This window comes from Lissotriton vulgaris, chromosome 3_1 (assembly GCF_964263255.1).
Source record: "Lissotriton vulgaris chromosome 3_1, aLisVul1.2, whole genome shotgun sequence".
Lineage (NCBI taxonomy): Eukaryota > Metazoa > Chordata > Amphibia > Caudata > Salamandridae > Lissotriton > Lissotriton vulgaris.
This window is the reverse complement of record NC_141689.1, coordinates 1,053,167,635-1,053,189,156: the sequence shown is the minus strand read 5'-3', so window position 1 is coordinate 1,053,189,156 and position 21,522 is coordinate 1,053,167,635.

Sequence of the window (21,522 nt, the reverse complement as noted above, 5' to 3'; positions counted from 1 at the left end):
CAAAGCCAGGCAGAAACCACCATTATAGTCAGGGCAAGGAAGTCACACGCCAAGATAACCCCTGCTCACCCCCTTGGTAGCTTGGCACAAGCACTAAGGCTAAACTCGGAGGCAATGTGTAAAGCATTTGCATCAGCGCACAACAGCAACAACATACTAGGCACACCACAAAAGGGACTCCACACAAGGTTATTATAAAATAACTGTTGTATTGTCAAAACACATATCAGATAAAAATCACACATGTACATTGTGCCAACTGGCACGGGCAACATTCATAAGGGGTTATTTACAAGACAGGGCCACATGGGCCACTGTCAGAATCAGATATAGTACTTTTAGAATAAGAAACACTAAGCATAAAATGGTAATCAAAAAAAAGATCACAACCAGTATCCACTGGTAACAGGAACCAGGACCTTACTAGGACCACCTGTACTAAAAAAGGACAACCACCTAAGAATAAAATACATTTAGGGGTATACCAGAACACATTACCCATGATGCATGAAACACATTCAGAGGAGTAATAAAGAGAAACACATGATGCCTAAAACATTCAGAGGTGTTAAGAATAAAGCACATGATGCAATAAAATACATTCAGGGGTGCAGCGCAAGAAGACACATGATGCCTAAACATTCAGAGGTGCAGCGCATGGAAAGAAAGACACATGATGCCTAAAAGCATTCAGAGGTGCCAGAACATCACAATAGCGCAAAAACACAAAGTAGGCAATTACTATTAAAAACATAGAAATCACTTTGCGCATAACTTACATAAGCCACCACCTGTGGCAGTCCCTAGGCCAACTGGCCTTGTTGGGGCTCAGACGCCCTGAGTCTCAATGTCAGGGTGCGCTGCCATGCAGCGCCAGTCCAAGAAGAAGCCTAAACGTAGCAGGTGCCCACTACTTACTGGGCACCTGGAATCATCCCAAAACCTAAACGGTGCAGCTGCCCACTAATTGCTGGGCAGCTGGGGGAACTTCAAAACTGCGCCAGGGCCCTCACTGGCCCTTGGGCGCAAACTGCACCACGTTGGAGCCACAGAGGCTCTAAAAACACTGGTCAAACGTTGGAGCCACACAGGCTCTAAAAACAACTGTGCCCCCTTTAGCCTCGGGGCTCTACACAAAGAAATGCCCCCTCAGAGCCTTCTCAAGGCTCTACAACATTGGGGCGACCCGCTGCCAATCGGGGCCGCCCTGACTCTGTGCCTTTCACCACGAAATGGGCCCCTAGAGCCTCTCTGGGCTCACACACGTTGGGGCGACCCACTGCCAACTGGGGCCGCCCTTGAAGCCCTCATGGCTTCATACTAACAAGAAGCGCGAGCTTGCGCTATTGGGGGGGGCGCGGACACCGACAATGTGTCCCGGCGCCCCTCCCTCTCTTCTGCCCCACTCACCGGACTCTGGTGCGGGGCTCCTCCGGGCGGCGGCTCACTCTCGCCGGCTGCGGTAGGGGCAGGCACCGACCATGTGCCTCGCGCCCCCTCCGCTCTTCTCACTCGGGTCTCCCTCCGAACACCGGAGCCCCAGCAGCCATCCCTCGGCACGCCTTCCTCGGCGCAGCAGCTCCGGTCTCCCTCTCCTCACGGGAGACCGGACGGGCACACCATGGCTTCCCCCCGGCCATTGGAGGCGAATATGATGTCCTCCTCTCTTTCCCGGGCCGGCCTCGACCTCCGCAGCAGCTCCTCATCAAGGGGCCAGTCCGGTCGCGGCTCGGGCGGCGAGCCTCCACACTCGTCACGAAGCTTCCAGGAGTCAGCCAATTGCAGCGCGGCTCCTGGACCAGGCCCCTCTGACGCGGGGCGAATCGACCAATTGGAGCGCGGCTCTGGGGCAGGCCCACGGAAGAAAGGCCAATCAGAGCGCGGCTCTCCTCGTGGCTCAGCCAATCGGGTCGGTGCCTCTTCGTTTCTCTCTTCCGCGGCTCCTAGTCGATTTCAGGCCACCAGGCCGTGGTGGTGAGAACACGGGGCAATGCCGGGTGGGCACCGGCCTCCATTAAATGCACATAAAAGCGCTACTAAGCGCTTGGGCCAGATAAAGCGCTCCAAAGCGCTAAAAGGGCAAGAACACGTGCCCTCCAGCCCAGGAGTAAAAATCAAGCGCTAACAGCACTAAGAATCAAACCACAGCGCCTCCAGCGCTACAAGGACATCCAAAGTCCAGTAAAGTCTTTCAGGAGATGCAGCAAAGTCCTGGGGGGATAAGAAGGTCCAAAGGATCCCAGGGCAAGTCCATCAAGTGTCCAGGGGCGGGCAGGGCCCAGGTATTCCCCTGAGCCCCACCAGCAACATGCCCCTGGCAGATTCAAGTTAGAAACAAGAACATTTTGGAAGGGGACACAGCCCCTTCTTATACAGTGAAAAGTCTTTGAAGTCCTTTGAAGTCCTTTGAAGCAGGCAGTGTGAGAACCAGCTAGAACTGGTTATAGGGAAGTCCCTTCAGTATCAGGGACAGAGGTGACAGTTGCCCAGCGGGAGGTGGAGCCAGCTTTGTAGTCAGGCAGGCACAGCCCTTCACTATCAGGTGCCATCTCCTCCCACTTCCCTGGCAGCAGATGCTGCCTTTCATCCATGGGCTGACTCAGACAACCTCCTGGGCTCTCCAGCCCCTGTCACCCTCAAACCAGACAGTCAATCCACAAGCAGGCCCAGGCACTCCTGACCCAGGTTCACCAGCCAATCACACGCTAGACACAAATTACACAAATATGCCAACTTCTAAAAGAGGCACTTCTAGACTAGACACACTCATGCCGTATATACCATTTTGCAGCATTCAGTCTCACGAGTTCGTACATATCAAACTCGACCCTGCACTCCCCACACATCAGGAACTACCATGGGCATACATATTCCCCATTCATTCCTATGGGAGGGCAGGTCACTCACCACGCATACACAGAGAGCTCATGCATTGTACACTGTACCACAGTGAAAAAGTGCCAGAGGCCTAAAATCACCAACACCAGGTTCCATAAACAGGCTAAGAAAAAGCAAAAAGTCTAGGGGTGAACCTGCCTAAAGGGCCGGGTCCAACAAGGAGCCTAACCAGCGACCAAGATGGCCACTTAGAGAGTCCGCTCCGGTGATCTCCCTCGCCCTTCACATTATCCTGTGAATTATCCTGTTCCCCAACCCCACTCCCGGGTGTTGGGAAAGAAGTGATCCCCACCGAGCCTCGAACGAGCCGCCTCCGAGTTTCTGGGGCGAAGATATATTGACATGCATCTTGGGGCCTGCTTCGGAGACCCGACCGGGGCCTCGGGTACTTGGCCAGCCGGCCGTGAGTGCAACAACATCGGCCGCGGAGGACCGGAAGTCCCCGGTACCCTCCAACAACTTCTTGAAATTGGCCCCAGTATAAAGAATTGAAATCGGAATTTACTGTAGTATTCCGTGGACAGGAGGGCTTACTATGATACATCCTACTGGGCCAGTTGGCAGAGGTCGGGCCGAGCGCAGGTGCCATTGCGCAACCCAATCCCCCGGCATGGTCCGAATATGCTAGCGGAGTGACTGCGGCGCGATCGGCCTTAGGGTGGACGGATCCATTGTTCGACAGAGACAGGGGTGCCCCGAGTGCTGCCTTACACGCTCTGCACGACCGACATAACCGTGGGGGAGGGTTGTCCGGACCGCTCGAGTCACTGGGACTGGCGTGCGGTGTTGGTGGCCTACAGGAGAAGTGAAGGATGATCAGACACAGTGGTGAAGGCCCGGTCGTCTGATAAATGCAGACAGAGGTGCGGATTGACTGACGCTTATCACTTATGATAAACCGGTGGAAGGCCGGCAATAACGAGTGTGGACCCTCATGGCGACAAAAACGGACCAAGATAAGGCCCTGCCGCGCTCCTCCAGGGGATCCAGAAACGTACAATCCAACACGTTGGAGCGCTATGCCCTACCAAAAGGATCACCAGCAGAGTCAAAAAAGGCACCAGTGGGGGTTGACTCGGGGGCCCCCTCGACGATGGCGCCAACATTATCGGAACTCATGGTCGCCATAACTGGAGTCCATACGACACTGGGGCAGAAGATGGAGGCACTCGATAACAGGATCGATACGGTGACGATTGAGGTTGGACTTATAAGAGCAGACAATAAAAAGATTTTTTTTTAAATGTATGTATATATATGGACACTGAGGATCTCCGGATTCAGTAGATCATAAGACAAAATATGATTGCCTGCCACAACATCAACAAATATGTTGCTGCAGCTATTTCAGGAATCAGGTGCTCAGTGCCCTGCCTTGAAAACATATATTTTTTAAACATAGAGAAGGCTAGCACAGAAAAACCCTGACCAACCAGGCCTGGGTGGGAGAGTGCCCCCTGCAACAACCCACCCCCGGGCCACAAACATTTTTTTAAACAGTACTGCAGATCCAGGGTAAACGTTATAATGTCAATAAATTGTTATTGTTAAATAAGAGTGCCCTGGGGGTGAGCCAGTGCCCAGAAGTGCATATGGCCCCATTCCTGGGCCCATTCAAGGCTCCAGGGACCCACCCCCAAGGCTGAAGTCAATTTAAATGGGGGGTATGCCTGCGACATCTGAAAGCCACGACAACCCCATCCCTTGGAGTCAATTTATTTTTTATGGGGAGGAGGGAGTGCACCTCAACCCTCTGAACTTTTAAGAAATATTCTCCCCTCCCCAATTTCCTTTTTTTGGGAGGGAGAGTTTAGCCCTCCTCCCTGAGCCGTAGTATGGCCCAGGGACCCTATCCTCTGGGGCTCTAAATATGTCTCTCACCTCTAGTGGGAGCAGCAATGCTCCTGCCGGGCTGGAGCAAATGTTTCCTTATCTTCCATGCCCGCCAGTGTGGACAAGGTATAATGTTTGCTCCCAATGGGGAGCAGAGTTTAAATCTGTTTCCGCAGAGCGAGAGCATCGTTGTTGCCGGCCCCCACCAGCACTCACTATGGGTGTTGGCTTGGGAGCAGGCAGGAGCTGCAGGGGGCCTTGGCACTCCCCCCTCCCATGGCCTCCAACATATTTCAGAGATGTGGGTGCCTTGGGTAGGGCCGGGCCACCCAAAAAACAAATTGGCTGGTTCCTGCTGGCACCCACCATATCTACTGACCATGGAGCCGGTAGGGGACGCGGGGGCATTGGAGCTTCCCCCACAGCTCCCAACAAAAAAAGTTGTGGGTGCTCTGGGTGGGACTGAGGCACCTACTAATTAAAAAATAAAAGGAAAATAAATATTAATAAATGAACGGGCGGAGCCACTCATTTATTATTAAGTGCTTCTCACCAGGAGCACCCTCTAATTCCCTTCAAGGGCAAATGTGCATAGTTGTTTCTTCCTTTGTGGTGCCCCAATCAGGCCAGGGACACAACCAACTGTGTACTGGGAAGGGTGCAGGGAGTGCAGCAGTCCACCAGAAAGGCTTTACAAAATAACCCTATATTTCCTGGAGTCTAAAAAACATGATCACAGGAAAAATTGGTGATATCTTTTTACATTCCCAGACATCTTTAGGATAGAAAGGCAGACACCCCTTGTGGGTGGTTTTATGGTTGCAATATGTGACCTGAAAACTGTAACAGAAAGACTCTAGCACCTGTTTAATGTTGGTGTGACAGCAAATGCTTTATTGTCAGATATTGCAATTTTATATGTTGACATTGATTTACATTTAAAAAAAACACACTAGAAATTCACTGAGAAAACCAAAGGTTCAAGTAAGTGAGAGTTATAGTACGGTTTTAATAAAAATTTAAAAAAATCACTGAAAAAACAAAGGTTATTATAATTATAGGTGTTGATGTCAGTTGCAACACAACATTTTAAACTATAAAAAACACAACAATTCACCTGTTATAGTTAAATGAAGTAACTATAACTCCAGCCCTGAAGTAACTATAACTCTAAAATTTGCCATGCCCTGCTTGTACCCCACATGTTGTATCATGGATGACATGTTCAGTGACAGGACTGATAACATCAATGCAACATCTGAAATTATATCATTAATGACAACACTATGCATGGCAGGGTGTGAAGTATGGTTACTTCTGGGCCCTGAAGCAAGGAACCCTTGGTAGTTCCCAAGTTTAGGTGGAGAGCACCTCCTATATAGAGCACCCTATAACACAAAGAACACTCTGAACCTGCTTACCTCAAATGTCTGGTTTTCTAGCAAAGTTTGTAGCAATAGGATAAGCACAGTGCCAGCCACACCAAGCTAGAAAGTGACAGTCTTTTGCCATTTTTACAGCAAAGTCTTTAAACATAGGATCAGCTAGTGCCATCCATGATGATCTGGAAAATTACAAAAGCCTTTTACCACTCCAGGCACAGTAATACAGCTTTGGATTAGTAAAATACCATCCAAGTCAACCTGGAACGAATAAAAGCAACCACTGACATGTATTGTATTTTGCTCTTGTTATGAGCTCTTCAGAGAGGTACAGCTTTGTCCAGACACAAAGGAGCACCCAGTATAAGTCAAAACATTACCCTTTCAGGCTTAGAGTTCCACATAAATATGCAAAAATGGAAGCAAAGCACTCTGGTTAGTTCCCAAGCTCCTTGCTTCCTTTTCTACGTTTAAAAGAAAAGTGTTGTTATCAATTATGTCATTTCAGATGCTGCAGAGATGTTATCAATGCTATATTGAACCTGTCATGAGTAATGCAATACTGGAAGGCTTCAAGAGTGCATGGCGAGGGCACAAGTTATAGTTACATGAGATAATTTTAGCTGGTGAATTTCAATGTTTTTGCTAATTTTAAACATGTTTTAACTGACATTTTCACCTAACTATAACGTTCCTTTAACCTTTGTTTTACTAGAAGAAGTGTAGGACTGGCTTGAAATTTGGGGTGATGGCGGAATTCCGGTGCCTGGCACTGGGAGGCCTCTGGCTGGTTAGTTGTCTCTCTTCGGAGAGGAGTGGCAGGAGATGACGTGGCAGCTGCAGGAGAGAAACGCACTCAAACTCCCAAGTAGTGGTCCGGCAGGATGCCACGCTGTATATGGTACAACATTTGGAGAAGGAGGAAGCAATCGCGCTGTTGGAGGCAGTTTCTTCTGCAACTTCCGCAGATGGATTGGAATTGGTTGAGGAAACTCCGGACCTGTTTGGCTTCTGACCACTTTGACTGTGGAGTGGCAATGCCCTCGGACTCTGTTGTTGGGGTCTGGTGGAGCTCTAGGTGATCCTGGCCAGTCTATGGGCTGCAACTGGGGTGTCTGACTTCCCACTGAAGGACGTTTGACCCTGGTGGAGGTTGCGGTGTTACTCCTGCTGTGCGTCCCGGAGTCCACATTGTGCTGTTTCATGTGACACTGGATTGTGAGGCACACAGCATAGTGGCTCACCATGAAGGGCACCGTGGACATCTGTGCCACTGCCCCTCTTCGTCTTCTTTTCTATTTTGTGCTTCGTCTTTTCTTTGTTTCTTTGATATATTTTTCTCTAGGTGTGCTGAGTGCCTGCTGAGTGACAAGTTGGGTGGGGTGAATATTTAGTCGGAAGTGAGAGTGCTTGTTTGTTGTAAGTGTACGTGGGGAAGTGTAGTAGGAATATTGGTCGGGCCAGGGTGTCCCTTGGGCTGTTCTGCTTGGACTGGCCCAGAGACGCGACTGGCCCCTTTGATAGTGGTTAAGTGATTATCTGAGGGGTTCTTTCACTTCCTACTATGACAGCTAGTTACACCTGAGTTAGTGAATTTGTGGTGAGGTTCAAACATGGGTGGGGGAGACATGGTTTGCGTTTGGTTGTTTACCTGAGGAAGGGGGAGAAGAATGTATGGGGCTTGAAAACATTTATTAAGCATAACAGCACGAAGTTCTAATTGATAAAAATGGGGGTACACATATCAATGCTCCAAGAAACACACTTGATGGATGAGGAGACACTGAAGTTACATAAAAGTAGAGAGGCCAGTTGTTTTCCTCAACTTACTCCAATTATGCCACAGGGGGTTCTATATGGATGGCCCAATAGGTTTCATTCGACCCTCTTAGGTACCAGGCTGACGTTGAGGGCAGATATGTCCTGGTCCATGGGTTGTTGGATGAGAGATGTGTTTTTTTAATGTGTACACCCCAAATGGGGATGATGGGGACTTTTGCAGCATGCTGGAGGATGAGTTAATTCCATATGCAGTGATGTCCATCATTTGGGCTGGGGATTTTGATTAAGTGCTCGATTGGCAGTTGGATAGACCCCCTGCATGTATCAGGACCAACCTGCATATGACAGCTGGTCTTAGGCAGTGGATGGCTCGATTGAGGCAAAGTTATCTGGCAGAAACGCCACCCAAGTGTGGCGGAATTCCCCTGTTTCACCCCTGACCATGGTACGTACAGCCGTCTAGACAGATTTTTGGTGTCGGGAGATTGCACAGCCAGTGCCCAGTACTTGGTGCGATTCCTGTCAGATCATACATCATTATTACTAGAATAAGTAGTGGGGAGGCACCACCCCAGGGTCCCCTTATGGCGACTCCACCCTGAGGCACTGGGAGATCCAGTCTACCTAGAGGAGATCCAGTCGGCTTACAGGGGTATTGTGACGCCAACTGAAATGCCACCCACCTGCGGTGTATGGAGTGGGATACCTTGAATGTGGTTGTGAGGGGTGAAAGACTATCCCGGGTATGTGGCACTCGGTGGAGGCTGGTGAGGGATCTACTGCTGGTGGAACAGGACCTGACCAGCCAACAGCAACAGGCTGGAAGGCAGGGAACAGTGGGTGGCACACTGGCAGCGACTCAGCGCACTGTGGCGACTATAATGGACAGGTTAGACTATTATACCAGGAAGGAATACAGACAATAAATACATCAGGAGGGGGACAAATCATGGCGCTTCCTGGTGTGGGTTCTTAAATGGGAAAGACCCCCCTCATTGATTTTGTCCTTGTCTAGGGTGAATGGTACAACTGTGGTCGGACAGTCGGGAATTAATGCACTATTGCGAGCCCATTTGCTGAGGGACATGAGGCATTGTTGATGGATATGAGCCGAATGGTTGGGAGCTTTTCAGACAAAGGGGTGTTGTCTCGACTTACAGACGAGCAACGAGAGAGCCTGGAAAGGGAGCTTCATGATGAGAGCTCAGTGTAGCTGTACTATATGGGGTCCCTGAAAAAAGTCCCAGCCTGATGTCTTATTGCTATAATCCCTAAGCCAGATAAAGGCCGAAGTGACACAGTGCTGTATCGTCTGCTCTCCATGTTGAACGTGGACACTAAGATCATCATGAGGCTGCGGCTTGTGGTGCTGAGCCTGGTGGAGACCGATCGGTGTGGGTTCATGCAGGGAGAGGTACCCATATGAATCCTAAATGGTTGGCCCATGTGTTGCACTCAACTTAGAGTGTGGACTTGGAAGCCGCCCTGGTGGCATTGGACATTGAGAATTCCTTTGATACCCTGGGTTGGGAGTACCTGTGTGAGGTGTTACAGCATGTGGGTGCGGGCCCTAATTCCTGTACTGGGTGCTCCTTCTTTATGCCGGGCCCACAGCATGGATGCGGATGGGAGGAGTAGTGTCTGAGGTGTTGCTTGTGGGAAGAGGTACGCGGCAGGCATGCCCGCTGTCCTCACACCTCTTTGCCTGGCAATGGAGCCCCTGGTTGCGTGCCTTCAGCAAGACCTGGCAGAATGCGGTGAGTGCATCAGGAAAGTTGTGCATACTGTGTCAAATCATGCTGACAACACTCTCCTATCATTTTGCAGGCTGAGGGACTTAGTACCAGTATTGCTAGCGTTGCTGGAGGACTTTGGTAGGGCTTCTGGTTTATGAGTCAATAGACTATAGATAGTGCTCTTCTCGTTGGTGGGCCTAGTGGGGCATTCGAAGGAGGAGCTTCCCGAGGTAGGTCTGCTTTGGGTGATCGGGCAATTTCAATATTTGGGCATGTAGATTGCTCATGGATCTGGACCCCAATATCACCTGAATATGGGGAGGGTGATTGAGGGTCTCTGAGCTTTGGTTTGATTTTGGAATATACTCCCAATCTCGGTGATGAGCCGGGTAGCCTTGAGCAAGCTGATGCTTTTGCCTCACTGCCTCTATATAATGCAGAATTCTTTCTGAGACTTACTGAGGTCTATGTTCATAGAACTCAGTGGTTTGTTGGTGTCCTTGGTGTGAGCTGGCAAGAGAAGTGCAGAGACAGAATACTGAGTACAAAATATCGAGATGCACAAATATCGAGTTGTTAATATTGTGGGTCAGAAATATCGACAGCAAGAATATAGTGGTCAAGAATATCGACTTAAGGTGAGTAATATCGATTACCCAGGTGGGCAGAAAGCTGCCTCAAGGACAAACCCTGTGGACAACTGTTGATGATCATGTGAGATTTAGGACAATAGAGTGGCAAATTTATCAAAGTTGTACACTGCAACAAGTTACATTAATTCTGACTTGGGCAAGGAGTCAGGCTTTATGCAACAAGTTCCTTGATACCTTATATTATCAACTTTAGTAGTCCCAGTCAGAAGTTATCAAAGCTGAGGTGTCAGCTTGTAACTCTGCACTTGCCAATGGGGCTACTAGCCTTTTCCACAGTAAAAACGACAATTGCAGATCAGGGTTTTACTGTTGGAATATGTAAAAGTACATGTTCCACTAACATACAGCACCCTGACGTAGGGGTGACATATATAGACTGGGCTTTGCCATTGTTTTAACAACTGCCCTTCCAGTCTGCAGAGGCAGACTGGGAACCATGTTGTACCTTTGTCACACCCAGGGTTGAACAATCAGTGCTGCAGTCTCTGGGGTGACCCCCTGAACTTACAGGCCCTGGGTACCATATACTAAGGACTCAGTAAGTTAATGAATGCCGATTGGGTATACACCAATCAACCATACACAGTTTTAGGGTCAGGGCACAGGCACTGAGGTCTGGTTATCAGGCCACAGTGCAATCTCAGCGTCTAAAAACCAGCAGCATCAGTCCAAAACTTTGGGGGTGACCTTAGGAAAAGAGGCATTTTATTACAGGCATGTTTTAACGTGTCAGGTTAAAGCAATCAAGGCAATATGAAAAATACTTTGTAGCCCACAAAAGACTCCTTCTTTGGGAAGTTTACTCCTTAGCATTTCCTCATCTCAAGTACCGCCAAGCAAAGAAGCTGGCATCACCATTACTGAAGCACAGCATACAAAAGTGCTCGTTTTAATACACTTAATTCTATTGGGCTCCTTTTTCTGTCATTATGGTTAATTTCTGGATGACCAACTTGTAAAAAGTAGTACTCTCTCTTTTGGAGGGATCTCCGCCTTAATGGTAGGTAAGGCTTCCACTCTTGGGAAACCCATTTTGACTGTTCAGTTTCCCTCTGTCCTGATGGATCAATGGGCCTGGCTTGGCTTTTTTCCTTCAGCAGCACATCAAGTGATCAGTAGGAACTCATTTATGTGTCTTTTCAGAAGTCAGGCCCATAGCTCCGGTGAAAGTGAGATGTCCAGCAAATTTCCATCGAAGAAGGTGACCCTCATGCTTCAGCAAGAGTTCGCAAAATCAGTACTCGGATAGGTAGAAATTGTTCCATCTCCATAAAGCGTAAATTCTTCTGTGGATTCCCTACAATGTGCTCCTGTCAGAGCTGTATTGTGCACCGATTGGGCAGGGGTTGACGGGCCGGGTGGGTCTAGGGCGTTGTGATGCATGGGAGGCAGATCCAGACTTATGCGCTAGACAGCGTTCACTGCATCTTGATGAAAAGCATGAAGACCGTATTCACGCGAGACTTCCAGCTTGCTCGAGGATAGTGGCTATCTTGGATGGAGTTGTTTTGAACACCACATACGCCCAAGATCAACACCTATTATTCTTGGCTTACCTGCTTTTTTCTTTCATATCAAATGAACTTCAACTGGTTCCACCACCTGCTGCATCTGGTCATCCCTGGCTTCTTGAAAACTCTTTGTCCTCGCGTTTCTGACCTGCAGCTCATCCCTGGGAATTCGTCACTGGATGATTCAATCTTTTACACCTGTAAAAGAAAGAAAAGCAGAAACTTTACCAATAGACGCCTGATCTGGAGATGTGCAGTAAAGCATGCATGGTCTGCGTCTACTTACCATCCTGGGATTTTCTTGTTGCCGTCTTGATACTTCGACTCCGAAAACTCCTAAAAAATACAAGACAAAAGAAGATACTTTTTGAGGACTTTACATGTTGCAATGAAAAGAGTTTTATTGATTTTCAAAAGACTTAACAAGAAGTATTTGTAGGACAATTAGGCACTTAGGGCCATATGTATCAAGCCTTTTTTGATTCGCAAAGGCCGGAATTCGCCGAATTTCGGCCTTTGCGAATCGCAAAAGGCTGTTTTGCATTTATTGCTATGTATCAAAAAATCGCATCTTAAGGAATCGCAAATATTTGTGATTCCTTATTTTGCTATAGCATTTATGGAATCACAATTTTGCGATTCCTTAAATGCTATGTATGAAGCATTTTACTGTAGCGAATTTAGCTTAAGAAATCACAATTTACCACCAACTGAAAGTTGGTGGTAAATTGCGATTTCTTTTCAAAATACACTTATTGGCATTTTTGAATGTGGCATGTGACGAACATACATGCCTATAGGGCATGTATGTGCGCCATATGCACACACATGCTGAATTAAGGGGTGCAGCAGGGTGTCCTTGAGACACCCCTGCACCCTTAAAATCAATCTCATTTTGCGATTAGCAAATTGCGAATCGCAAAATGAAATGCATTTCACAATCATTCCTATGGGCCTCCTGGCCCATAGGAATGAATGGGAAATTATTCCTTATTTGCGAATTCGCAACTTGCGAATTCGCAAATAAGGAAGATTAAGGAATCGCAAAAAAAAATCGATTTTTTTCATACATACCGTTTTGCGATTTCTAAATAGCGATTCCTTAAAAATCGCTATTTAGAATTCGCAAAACGGAACTATGATACATATGGCCCTTGGACACCAGAAGTAATTTTGACACATTTATTTATTTTGAACTGTCGCAGAAAGAATAAGCCACACAAGTTTTTAAGGAATAAAAACAATTCCTGTATATAAAGATAATTCATCCACAGTGTATTAGAAGTCAGGTAACACAGAAAATACGGTTGGAAAGTGTTTGGGTTGGGGTCGGAACACAGGTACTTGGGATTTTCATAAAAATGCATCTACCTTTTCTTTCTGTTTAGAAAGAATTATTGACGAAACCCGATCCTGAAATTAAGGAAATGCCTCTTTAGTGGGAAAGGGGGAATATTAGGTAAAACCAAGTTGCCGTGGAGGTCAGGAGAGTAGGAATTAGAAAATAGAGTTCAAATTCCAGTAGTTCGTTCTTACCAGTTTACTTTCTTTTTTCATAGTTCAAAAATGAACCTCTCTAAGAGAAAACTGAGGTCCACCAACAAGATGATATAAGAGAGGAACATATGCAGGGAATGGCCAGTATATTAAGAAGAGGTTCCTCCCTCTCTCTCTTTCTAGCCAATTCCCCTTTCCGCTGGGGACTGAACCAGTTGGGTACACAGAACTGAGTCGGGGCAGTGACAGTACTTAGTAGGAGTTAGGAGCCATCTTCTTTGACTTCACATCACTCCTATAGGATGTTACAGTTCCTTTATTATTTTTCTCTCTGACATATCAGACACTGATGGGTATGCCCAAATATCATCTCTTACAATAAGACATTCACTCCATCTGGCGCAGCCTTCACTGGTTGTACTAGCACTTCTGCACATACTCCAATCAAACCGACTTATGTTCTGAACCCCAGTCAGTGCTTACTTTGAGTTAGTGATTGCAGGTGGGGGCCCACCAGCGAACATTTTGAGGACCGCCCCTTATTATTCCTCTACAGACTTTGTTCCAGCTCACGAGAAAGAAAAACACAAAAGAATGAAAGGAGGCAAAGAAAGACGTAAGTATGGCGAAAGGGAGAAAAAGCAGAAATGTTAATGGACCTACAATAGTGAGATAAAGAAGGAGAAGGCCTGTTACGACTTTGGCGGTGCTAGGTCCGACCCACAGCCGCACTGCCAAAGCTGTGGTCAGGACACCCGCCAGATTAGGAGTTTCCTCCTGTCTGGCAGGCTGGTTTTTGGCATTCCCACAGTGGTACCTCAGAAAATAGAAACGCTAAAAACAGTTCCTGCATGGCATGGACTGAAAAGTCCATGCCATACAGGAACTGGGGTGCATGCACACAGAGGGGCACATGTTGTGCCCCCCTGTGTGCATCTCCATGCAAGGAGACACGGGGGCCCTGAGGGCCCCCTTTGCTTCCTCTCTGCCACGGTGTTCATGGAGGAGGAATCTCAATGAGACCGCTGTTGGAGAGGAAACTCATAATATGCTTGGCAGGACTGCCGCATATTGTGGCTTCCTGACCGCTGCAACACTGCCATGGAACAGAGGTTCCCTGGCAGCTGTGGCGGCCTCTGGTGGTTTTACTACCCGATTCATAATAGGGCGCTCGCGCGACCGCCACAGCTGTGCCCACACGAGTCTTAATTGGACCCTAAGTGGTGGACTAAAGAGGTATGAGTGGAATCAAGACTACACAGACATGGTATTAGGCACCCAGACCTTCAAAAGCACTGACAGCAGGCTTCAAAGCAAAATTTAGAGCCCAACACATATTCTTTTACAATTTAAGCACTGCAACACCTCCACCTTTAAAGGAACAAAATAGGCCTATTGACTAGTCTAGTTCATAAATTGGCTCAGGCAAAAAATTAACATATGCAGAAGGACATGGTCAGTTAAGGAGAGTGGATTAGTAGCTAGTTGGGACTTATAGAACAATTTAGGCTCATGGGGTAGGAGCAGTTCATACTGCTTAATCCACACTGCCACCAAGAATTCTAACAGGTGATATTCGTTCTTATTTGTTCCTAAAATACCTCACAGCAGGTCTCTCAAGGGAGGTTCTTTGCTGTTGCTTTCCATGCCTTCAGTTCTGGGTCTATCCAGACCAAACCATAAAATCCTAAATATTTACGGACTCAGTTACCCAATTTCATAAACAATGTGTAAGAAGAGTCCAACGTGTGGGAGTTGAGGGTACTACAATAGATTTATTGAAGCTATGCTGGTCCCACGACGTCCCAATCGAGGGATGCGATCAACTCTGTATTCTCACACTGTGCAGGACCATGGATTCTTAAATGCGGCCTTAAAAAGTCCCTGAAGAGAAAATGAAGATATTGTCAATGGGTCAATATAGAGGGTGTGTTCAAGGCTATGTGGAGTGAACAGAAAAAAAGGAGAGGTGAACCACAAAACCAAAAGAATGAGACCATCAGAAATGTCCACCATGTTTGTTGGTGGTGCCTCCTTGGATGGTGGCATCTTCTCCTGCAGGTTCCTGAAAGACTCCTTCCTTTTCTGGTCATGATCTAGTTAAGCATTTGTCCATCCAAGTTCTGCCTCCAATGTCAAAGGAGCTGTCATGTTGTCTGGCACAGAATGACAAGTCAGGTTCCTTCGACTGATTTCCAGTACTAATCCTAAAGCCCTGTTGAGACAGGAAATGTAAGCCTTTGACCCTTCCTGTCATAGTCCTCTTTACTATCCATTACTGCTGATGCAATTCCCAGTTTCCTATTTAATTTTTCTTATTGGACTTCACATTTCTCATTCTCAGTTGTTTTCCATTATTAGCTGTTTGTCATCCACTCTGCCCATAACTCTACAGGCAGTTAGACTAAGAGGATTCTCAAATAAACCTATTCGTTTACATCTATTCTTTGTAAAAAAACGATAATCTCAAAAGAATAGAAGACCTGGATGCAGAAACTACCTAACACTCGCTTCTATACCTTTTTGCATCTTTTTATTTTCTTACCAACATGCGCTCTCTCTCTCTCTCTCTCTCTCTCTCTCTTTCTTTCTCTCTCTCTCTCTCTCTCTCTCTCTCTCCTCTCTCTCACTCCTTTCCCATATCTGACAACTCTTTTGAATGGTGTGCGCCATGAATATCGAATATTGGTGGGACAGAATATAGAGGATAAAATATTCAAAACAAATAATGACAGATAATTAAGTCTAGATTTTTTACCCATAGCTCTGCAGAAAGGCACATAGATGTGGAGAAGGGAATAGTAAATCAATATTTTCCTATATGTACTTAACTTTTCAAATTTTGTCCCTCGATATTCTGTCCGCGATATTCTTGTACCAGGATATTGTTGGTGTCGAGATTTAGTAATACAGCCCTCTTGGGCGACTCTCTGGGAGGTGAGGAGAAAGATTGATACAACAACAACGAATAAATTGAAGAACTGGAAAAATATTAAAAACAAATAAAAGGTGTCCGCTTTTTTATACCAATAGGTATTGGAATGGAGGCACAGACCTTGTCAGCCTCCGATTCACCTTCCCTACTGTTATGAAAGGAGCAATACAGCTTTAGAACTCATGTTGTATAAAGGCAGAGTTAGTCCTCTCTATAGGTCTCTAAGCCAAGTCCACATTAACGTTCCACTTACTATTCTAACTTACTGAGATTTCTATCCTCTGCCTCGGTCTCTTCCCAGATGTTGGTGTAAAGGTATCTAAATAGTATTTGCCTTTTGGCCTCTGGTTATCCAGCCTATACTATTTAGGGCCTTTTCCGCCTTGACTCTGACTCTCCACTAAGACAATCTGGCAGGCTGAGTATCTTTCTACATTTTCTATATGGAGTATCTGGCATCTCTTGTTCTCAGCATCTCACTCTGCAGCGTGGGCTATCTGGCATCTCTCCCTTCCCCAGTATCACTCTACCTACAGGAACACAGGCCATCTGTCGAACATTTACCTTCCCTGTTTCATCCTGTGTCTGCAGCCACATCCTATCTGAGCCTTATTCTCATCTGTAGACTGTCTGGAGTGTACGCCTCTCCAAGTCTCATTCACATTGTGGGTTTACAAGGTGTCCGGCTAGGCTTTGCCTTGTGGACTCTGAGTGTCTTGAGGGACAGATCTCCTCTCCAGGCTTCCACACTGGCCAAAGTTAATGAGAATACATGTCCCTTCTGGGTTTCTCCACTAGCCAAAGGGCCTTGGAACCCATACTTTATCCCAGAATCCCACTTTAACCACAGGGCTGTGGGACAGCCCTCAAATTAAGCCCAGCACAGATAAGTACCCTTTTTAATTCGCTTACTAATGCTGGCCTCAGAGTAAGTAAGAGAGGATGTATTCCTCTAGCTAGTGTGCTTGTATCTGTGCACTGATAGCAAAGGCAACACACTCTACTCCATTCATAGTAATGTCACACTTGTGTGTGTCCTGGCTGGCTTTACCCAGGCTGGTATTGACTGTTACTCTCTGGGAGCAGCTGATTTGGAAGTTGATTCTTGGTTTTCTGGGTAGTATAAAAGTGTAAAGTTCACCCTTAGCAGTCCTCCGTTCTATTTTGGTGACTGCTATGCTTATGTCCAGGACTTGACATAACAATAATAATAATAATAATAATAATAATAATAATAATAATAATAATAATAATAATAATAATAATAATAATAACAATAATAATGATAATAAAGAATGTATAGAGCACCTAGTTACGCTTTTGGAAGTGTCCCCGCACAAGGAATTCATACACCACAAGGGCCCAATACACAGGAAGAAAACCAACCCAGACTTGCCTGTAGAGCCACGTCTTGAGTTTATTTCAGAGGACTGGTTCTGAGCAGTCCTGTCTCAAATCAAGGGGAAGGGGATTCCAGAGTTTAGAGGCCAGAGAGCTAAAGAAGCGACCTCCAAATTGAGCTCTTTCCACCCTCGGGACCACTGTGAGCTCCACTTCTGCAGATCTAACCAATTGCTAAGTCGATAAGGCTTGCCCAGCAAGTTTAGATAGCGGGGTCCGTTATCATTCAAGTTTTTGTGACAGGAGCATAAGGCTTTGAAAGACGCTCGCTCATCAGGAGCCAGCGAAGTTTAGCAAGAGCTGGACTCAGAGGAGAGTATCTAGGGATGTTCAATAGCCAGCGTGCGGTGGTGTTCTGCACCCTTTGGAGCATCCTTACTCTACCTTGAATGGCACCAAACTATAGCACATTGCAGTACTCCAGTCTGGAAGTGATCAGTGACTTGGCTACTGTTTTCCTGGCGGCTTCTGGGACACAACTAAACGGGTGGCAGCTGATCAGTAGTCACGGTTACAGTCCTTTTGTTTTCTGCACCACAAGCTGAGGAGGGTACCTTCTGGCTCTCCCTAGTAAAGCTGTGTAGACTCTCAGGATTGTTTCCTCACATTCCCCATGTGTAGATTGTTGTGGAGTGCCTGAGGGTTTGGAGGTACTACAGGCTGGGAGTCGTCCGGTTTATGTGCATCGCCCAGAAAATTGGTTGCCATGTACATCACTGTGGGCCTTGAGACAGCATTGTCACCTGCTCCCCTAAATTTACCTCCACTGCTTATTCCTCTCCCTCCTGCCCCTTCCTGCTGGGACCATTGTAGCCAGGCTGTATATCTAAAGGGGAAGACTCTTTATAATCCCTGAATGAGATACGCTTAAACAGGTCCGCTGTGGCTTGCAAAGAAGCAACACCATAACAAAGGCTGTGGGCAAAGGCATGGATACCCCGATCACCCCCAACAAAAGAGCAATGTCTACTCCTAATCCTCACCCTTTATGGTCATTTCTAGCATAAGAGAGTTGTCGCCAAGCAACAGCCCCCACCTGGCTGGAGATCTGTCAGGGAGAATTCCAGTTATGAGATTGTTTCCACCACCATGGAGTCAAGGAGAGCAACATTGGATTTTGCTACCTAGAAACTCAGATGAATCTGAAGGATGCACACAAACCCATTTGGTTCCACCCGACATTTTTCTATTTTAAAAACACCTGAGTGATAGGTTTGCTAATCTCATCTGCCCCTGTCAGTCAGGAGTGAATTTTCACCCTTTATTTTAAGCAGAGCCTCTATCCCAGAGTACTAAGTGCTGACCATTCAGTTACTTTGGCTTCCTATTATAAAGAAGGCACCAGAATCAAAGAACTGAGACAAATGATTGCTGTTAGGTGTGATATGGATTGGTGTCACTACAACGCATGCTTTTACATCGCATGCCTTTACAACGCGGTTTTTACCACGCAGTCCATTACAACGCATAATGCTTTTAGGTGCTGGATAGTGAATTATTTAATTTACTATTCCAACTCCAGTCCCCGTGGATAGCAGGGAAGGTGTTGGATAGTAAATTAAATATATTCCCTATCCTAGAGCGCCCCCCAGCGCAATGCGTTGTAATGGTATGCGTTGTAATGGTTGCGATGTAATGGTAGTGCGTTGTAAAAAATGTGTTGTAAGTGATGTTCCCCGTGATATTTAGACTAACTTGTTTGCTAAGATCCTACTTTAAATAAGGTACAGTACAGGCTAAGCTGTTACAGGCATTGTCCAGAGGATTGCTGCCTCAGAGAGGAGTTGAGTGAGACCAGTGACATGTTTCCCAGCCTGCAATCAAAACATTCATCACTGAAGGAATGCCACTTCCTGCTTTCTTGAGAAGAAGAGAAAGAGAATGAGAAATAGAGGAAATATATCCAAGTGTACCCATTTGCAAGAAGTGAGAGTAAAAAGCTCAAGCAGCCTCTGTAGTGGACCGCTGTTGCCATGCAAGTTGCCAGAGGAGCTCTTGCTCCACATGTGGCCACTCACCCCTGTCGTGTGAACTACAAGGCTGTGGTCATTGCCCCAGTGGTGCTTGTCTGACCACACGTGTTCCATGTGTTCATAGTAAGTGGAACATTTGTCTTGTCTGCCCTGGCCTCACCACAGTACACTGTGCAGCTGTCAATGTGGCACAGTTGGGGATCCCACAGCACAGCCCCACCTCCAATGAGAAACAGTAAGACTTGTACAAAACACCAAATGAGAACTTTTTGACTTTCCAACACAGACCAGGCATGGCACCTGGACCACGTTTTAAGAATGCCCCTTAGTTTTACACAAATGCTTCAAATACACACTTTCCCATGCCCACTGTGGGGCACTAGATTGTCCACCTTAATCCATGTGTACAAATTTAAATGACTGCAAGGGGATATAAAACTAGGGCACTTTAGTGCACTTTTCTAAGTGAACTAAAATCAAACACATTTTTTATAAAATTGTAAGATTACCTGGACAGTCAAGTTAGTGTTTATCATTCAACTGTTATCTATAGCCAAGTCTGTACGACCACACCACTCTCCGACAGTAAGCCTTGTTTACCCACCCTTCCTACTCCTGAGAGCCAAATCCTAAAGAAGATGTTATTGTCATTCAGTGATCTCAGAATACTATCTGGTTCCAGATCCTCCATGAAAACCTGGCAATGCTTGTAAGACAGATTGCACACCCGTAACTGAGGTATCTAGGCCACAGAAATCTGGCCTGACAAAAATACATTAAATCCGTGATTCGAGCAAGGCACTATTGTCAGCATACTATTTCGTTTTATCTCTTCCCCAACACATACACACACAAAACTGTAAAGTGTTTTATTGTTTGTAATTCAGTTTGCCCAATATATGTGAGCAAAAATACATTGAGGGTAGATGCATATTGAGAACAATAACTATGTTAGTGGTCTGGAGGTCATTTTTCTTTTTATATAGCTATCACAGCTAAAGAAGAGTGGTTCAGAATAAAGAATTTGACCATAACCTGATAGAAAATCCATCTAAACACAACATCATTGGGGACCAGTCTATCACTAATAGGCCTGCTCGAGAAGAACTCCTCTTATGCTAAGGTGTGGTCATGTACTGAAGGATAAATGTGGAAGAAAATACATGTAAATGTTGTAAATGTAAATGTTTTTGTACTTGTATAGCGCGCGCAGCTACCCGGACCGGGTCTCCTGGCGCTTGTACTCATACCGCTAAGGAACCCTTCCTGTTTTTCCTTGAGAAGTGTCCACTCCTGGGCACCCCCATGGTGAAACCAGGCATCCTCACGCTGTTGGGGCCGTTGTGGAGATTAAGCAAGCTATTGCCCAGAGTTGCAGCGTGGGACCCATGATGAGAATAGGCACTGAGGCGAGAATATCCGGTCAGAGGAATTTGAGCCCAAGACCCGCCAAGGCAGGACTCAAACCCTGGTCCCGGGCCAGAGCTCTGCATCAAGGTCTGCCGTTCTAACCATTGAGCCACACTTCTCCACATCAGCAGGGAATGACTTGAGTTGAGGCAGTTAACCAAGGGATAGCAATTCACCACTAATCCTTTATGGGATCCAGAGTAGTGTGCTACTCGCCAAGAAAGCGCTTCAACACCTCATCAGGGGTAGCAAGCGCTATATAAATGCCAACCTTTTTCCCTCTTCTATCTCTCCCCTATCCTTCTCAATCCAAATAACAGACTAACATATCCACCACTCAAATTACTTTCATATTTCACTATACTAATTCAACACTAATCCTTTATGGGTTCCGGAGTAGTGTGCTACTAACCAAATAAAGCGCTTCAACACCCCATCAGGGGTAACAAGCTCTACATAAATATAAACCTTTTTTTCCCTTCTATCCTTCCGCTATCCTTTTGAATCCAAC